Here is a 6,107-nt window from a genome sequence, read left to right as displayed (position 1 = left end):
ACTAAGCAACAACAGCTTTCAAAGCCAGAGCACCTTTTTTTTAAAGCCCCCCTAGGGCGGTATTAAAAGGGAACCATTTGGGACTCATCCATGCATGAACAACGTGATGTGTTTTCCTGTTTCAGTGATCAGAGGCCGTATTCCTTATTTAGTAATCCTCTAGAATGGAGAACACAGGCACACTCATAGTGTGTCATTTTGGACAAGGCCAAGCACACTCATGTGTGTCATTTTGGACAAGGCCAAGCACACTGGTATAGTGTGTCATTTTGGACAAGGCCAAGCACTTATAGTGTGTCATTTTGGACAAGGCCAAGCACACTCATAGTGTGTCATTTTGGACAAGGCCAAGCACACTCATAGTGTGTCATTTTGGACAAGGCCAAGCACACTCATAGTGTGTCATTTTGGACAAGGCCAAGCACACTCATAGTGTCATTTTGACAATCCAAGCACACTCATAGTGTGTCATTTTGGACAAGGCCAAGCACACTTTTAGATCTATTTGGACAAGGCCAAGAACACTCATAGTGTGCATTTGGACAAGGCTGGCACACTCATAGTGTGTCATTTTGGACAAGGCAAGCAACTCAGTGTGTCATTTTGGAAAGGCCAAGCACACTCATAGTGTGTCATTTTGGACAAGGCCAAGCACACTCATAGTGTGTCATTTTGGACAAGGCCAACCATTTGGTGTGTCATTTTGGATGAAGGCCTAACACTCATAGTGTGTCATTTTGGACAAGGCCTGATCAGCACAATCATAGTGTGTCATTTTGGACAAGGCCAAGCACACTCATAATGTGTCATTTTGGACAAGGCCAAGCACACTTATAGTGTGTCATTTTGGACAAGGCCAAGCACACTCATAGTGTGTCATTTTGGACAAGGCCAAGCACACTCATAGTGTGTCATTTTGGACAAGGCCAAGCACACTCATAGTGTGTCATTTTGGACAAGGCCAAGCACACTCATAGTGTGTCATTTTGGACAAGGCCAAGCACCTATCATAGTGTGTCATTTTGGACAAGGCCAAGCACCTATCATAGTGTGTCATTTTGGACAAGGCCAAGCACACTCATAGTGTGTCATTTTGGACAAGGCCAAGCACACTCATAGTGTGTCATTTTGGACAAGGCCAAGCACACTCATAGTGTGTCATTTTGGACAAGGCCAAGCACACTCATAGTGTGTCATTTTGGACAAGGCCAAGCACACTCATAGTGTGTCATTTTGGACAAGGCCAAGCACACTCATAGTGTGTCATTTTGGACAAGGCCAAGCACACTCATAGTGTGTCATTTTGGACAAGGCCAAGCACACTCATAGTGTGTCATTTTGGACAAGGCCAAGCACACTCATAGTGTGTCATTTTGGACAAGGCCAAGCACACTAGTGTGTCATTTGGACATAGTGTGTCATTTTGGACAAGGCCAAGCACACTCATAGTGTGTCATTTTGGACAAGGCCAAGCACACTCATAGTGTGTCATTTTGGACAAGGCCAAGCACACTCATAGTGTGTCATTTTGGACAAGGCCAAGCACACTTATAGTGTGTCATTTTGGACAAGGCCAAGCACACTCATAGTGTGTCATTTTGGACAAGGCCAAGCACACTCATAGTGTGTCATTTTGGACAAGGCCAAGCACACTCATAGTGTGTCATTTTGGACAAGGCCAAGCACACTCATAGTGTGTCATTTTGGACAAGGCCAAGCACACTTATAGTGTGTCATTTTGGACAAGGCCAAGCACACTCATAGTGTGTCATTTTGGACAAGGCCAAGCACACTCATAGTGTGTCATTTTGGACAAGGCCAAGCACACTCATAGTGTGTCATTTTGGACAAGGCCAAGCACACTCATAGTGTGTCATTTTGGACAAGGCCAAGCACACTCATAGTGTGTCATTGAAACAAAAGGCCTAAAGTTTGAGAAAAGTCTACTTTGTTTTTTGTTCTATTTGTGGATTTGTTTTTAGGTTTATGAGACTCTTGGGAGACGGGTGGGTTGTCAACGACTCCGTGTATACTTAGGTGTCTGGTTAGACTGTAAACTCTCCTTCCAGACCCATATCAAACATCTCCAATCCAAAGTTAAATCTAGAATCGGCTTCCTATTTCGCAACAAAGCATCCTTCACTCATGCTGCCAAACATACCCTTGTAAAACTGACCATCCTACCAATCCTCGACTGTGGCGATGTCATTTACAAAATAGCCTCCAATACCCTACTCAACAAATTGGATGCAGTCTATCATAGTGCAATCCGTTTTGTCACCAAAGCCCCATATACTAACCACCATTGCGACCTGTACGCTCTCGTTGGCTGGCCCTTGCTTCATACTCGTTGCCAAACCCACTGGCTCCATGTCATCTACAAGACCCTGCTAGGTAAAGTCCCCCTTATCTCAGCTCGCTGGTCACCATAGCATCTCCCACCTGTAGCACACGCTCCAGCAGGTATATCTCTCTAGTCACCCCCAAAACCAATTCTTTCTTTGGCCACCTCTCCTTCCAGTTCTCTGCTGCCAATGACTGGAACGAACTACAAAAATCTCTGAAACTGGAAACACTTATCTCCCTCACTAGCTTTAAGCACCAACTGTCAGAGCAGCTCACAGATTACTGCACCTGTACATAGCCCATTATATTTTAGCCCAAACAACTACCTCTTTCCCTACTGTATTTAATTTAATTTATTTATTTTGCTCCTTTGCACCCCATTATTTTTATTTCTACTGTCCACATTCTTCCATTGCAAATCTACCATTCCAGTGTTTTACTTGCTATATTGTATTTATTTTGCCACCATGGCCTTTTTTTGCCTTTACCTCCCTTATCTCACCTCATTTACTCACATCATATATAGACTAGTTTATACTGTATTATTGACTGTATGTTTGTTTTATTCCATGTGTAACTCTGTGTCGTTGTATGTGTCGAACTGCTTTGCTTTATCTTGGCCAGGTCGCAATTGTAAATGAGAACTTGTTCTCAACTTGCCTACCTAGTTAAATACAGGTGTTCTCAACTTGCCTACCTGGTTAAATACAGGTGTTCTCAACTAGCCTACCTGGTTAAATACAGGTGTTCTCAACTAGCCTACCTGGTTCAATAAAGGTGTTCTCAACTAGCCTCCCTGGTTCAATAAAGGTGTTCTCAACTAGCCTCCCTGGTTAAATACAGGTGTTCTCAACTAGCCTACCTGGTTAAATACAGGTGTTCTCAACTAGCCTACCTGGTTAAATACAGGTGTTCTCAACTAGCCTACCTGGTTAAATACAGGTGTTCTCAACTAGTCTACCTGGTTAAATAAAGGTGTTCTCAACTAGCCTCCCTGGTTAAATACAGGTGTTCTCAACTAGCCTACCTGGTTAAATACAGGTGTTCTCAACTAGCCTACCTGGTTCAATAAAGGTGTTCTCAACTAGCCTCCCTGGTTAAATAAGGTGTTCTCAACTAGCCTACCTGGTTAAATACAGGTGTTCTCAACTAGCCTACCTGGTTCAATAAAGGTGTTCTCAACTAGCCTCCCTGGTTAAATAAAGGTGTTCTCAACTAGCCTACCTGGTTAAATACAGGTGTTCTCAACTAGCCTACCTGGTTAAATACAGGTGTTCTCAACTAGCCTACCTGGTTCAATAAAGGTGTTCTCAACTAGCCTCCCTGGTTAAATAAAGGTGTTCTCAACTAGCCTACCTGGTTAAATACAGGTGTTCTCAACTAGCCTACCTGGTTAAATACAGGTGTTCTCAACTAGCCTACCTGGCTAAATAAAGGTGTTCTCAACTAGCCTACCTGGTTAAATACAGGTGTTCTCAACTAGCCTCCCTGGTTAAATTAAGGTGTTCTCAACTAGCCTCCCTGGTTAAATTAAGGTGTTCTCAACTATTCTACCTGGTTAAATCCTGGATGGCCGCCGTACAGGTGTTCTCAACTAGCCTACCTGGTTAAATAAAGGTGTTCCCAACTAGCTTACCTGGTTAAATACAGGTGTTCTCAACTAGCCTACCTGGTTCAATAAAGGTGTTCTCAACTAGCCTCCCTGGTTAAATAAAGGTGTTCTCAACTAGCCTACCTGGTTAAATACAGGTGTTCTCAACTAGCCTACCTAGTTAAATACAGGTGTTCTCAACTAGCCCACCTGGTTAAATAAAGGTGTTCTCAACTAGCCTACCTGGTTAAATAAAGGTGTTCTCAACTTGCCTACCTGGTTAAATAAAGATGTGTTCTCAACTAGCCTCCCTGGTTAAATACAGGTGTTCTCAACTAGCCTACCTGGTTACATAAAGGTGAAATAAATAAATAAATAAAAATACGACCTGACTGGCATCTCATTTGCATTAACGACCCTAATTACAGCGTCGTTTGCATTTTTAGGGACACCCCAGGAGTACATTCATTTCCAAAATGAAACGCTGAGTTTGCCCTTGCGGCATTGCGTTGCGGAGGCAGTTGCAGTGCGTCCTGGGTGTGGTGCCATGATGCGTTGGATTTACAGAACGCTGAGTCAAACTGTAGGCTGTAGACGGCTTGACAGAAATGGTAGCAGAAGGTGAATGTTGAACTGTTGTTGTGTACACATCAAATCCAAGTTTATTTGTCACGTTCTCCGAATACAACAGTGAAATGCTTACTTACAGGCTCTAACCAATAGAGTGTGTGTGTGTGTGTGTGTGTGTGTGTGTGTGTGTGTGTGTGTGTGTGTGCGTGGGTAAGTAAAGAAATAAAACAACAGTTAAAAGACATTTGAAAATAAGAGTGCGAGGCTACATACAGGCACCGGTTAGTCAGGCTGATTGAGGTAGTATGTACATGTAGATATGGTTAAAGTGACTATGCATATATGATGAACAGAGAGTAGCAGCAGTGTAAAAAGAGGGGTGGGGGAGGGGGGTACACAACGCAAATAGTCCAGGTAACCATTTGATTACCTGTTCAGGAGTCTTCTGGCTTGGGGATAAAAACTGTTGAGAAGCCTTTTGGTCCTAGACTTGGCACTCCGGTTACCGCTTGCCATGCGGTAGTAGAGAGAACAGTCTATAGACTGGGGTGGCTGGGGTCTTTTACAATTTTTAGGGCCTTCCTCTGACACCGCCTGGTGTAGAGGTCCTGGATGGCAGGGAGCTTTGCCCCAGTGATGTGTGGGCCGTTTTACCCTCTGTCGTGCCTTGCGGTCGGAATATTTTAGAGCAGTTGCCGTACCAGGCAGTGATGCAACCCGTCAGGATGCTCTCGATGGTGCAGCTGTAGAACTTTTGAGGATCTGGGGACCCATGCCAAATCTTTTTAGTTTCCTGAGGGGGAATAGGCTTTGTCGTGCCCTCTTCACGACTGTCTTGATGTGTTTGGACCATTCTAGTCCAGATGATGCTGCGTTATATTTTAGGTCATGATGCTCCATTATATTTTAGGCCATGATGCTGTGTTATATTTTAGGCCAGATGATGCTGTGTTATATTTTAGGCCAGATGATGCTGTGTTATATTTTAGGCCATGATGCTGTGTTATATTTTAGGCCACGATGCTGTGTTATATTTTAGGCCAGATGATGCTGTGTTATATTTTAGGCCATGATGCTGTGCTATATTTTAGGCCATGATGCTGTGTTATATTTTAGGCCATGATGCTGTGTTATATTTTAGGCCATGATGCTCCGTTATATTTTACACCATGATGCTGTGTTATATTTTAGGCCATGATGCGCCGTTATATTTTAGGCCATGATGCTGTGTTATATTTTACACCATGATGCTGTGTTATATTTTAGGCCATGATGATGCTGTCTTATATTTTAGGCCAGATGATGCTGTGTTACATTTTAGGCCAGATGATGCTGTGTTATATTTTAGGCCAGATGATGCTGTGTTATATTTTAGGCCAGGTGATGCTGTGTTATATTTTAGGCCCATGATGCTGTGTTATATTTTAGGCCCATGATGCTGTGTTATATTTTAGGCCCATGATGCTGTGTTATATTTTAGGCCATGATGCTGTGTTATATTTTAGGCCATGATGCTGTGTTATATTTTAGGCCATATGATGCTGTGTTATATTTTAGGCCATGATGCTGTGTTATATTTTAGGCCATGATGCTGTGTTAT

Source organism: Oncorhynchus masou, chromosome 5 (genome assembly GCF_036934945.1).
Source record: "Oncorhynchus masou masou isolate Uvic2021 chromosome 5, UVic_Omas_1.1, whole genome shotgun sequence".
In the NCBI taxonomy this organism is placed as follows: Eukaryota; Metazoa; Chordata; class Actinopteri; order Salmoniformes; family Salmonidae; genus Oncorhynchus; species Oncorhynchus masou.
The sequence above is the reverse complement of the archived record's forward strand: the minus strand, read 5'-3'. Positions refer to the sequence as shown.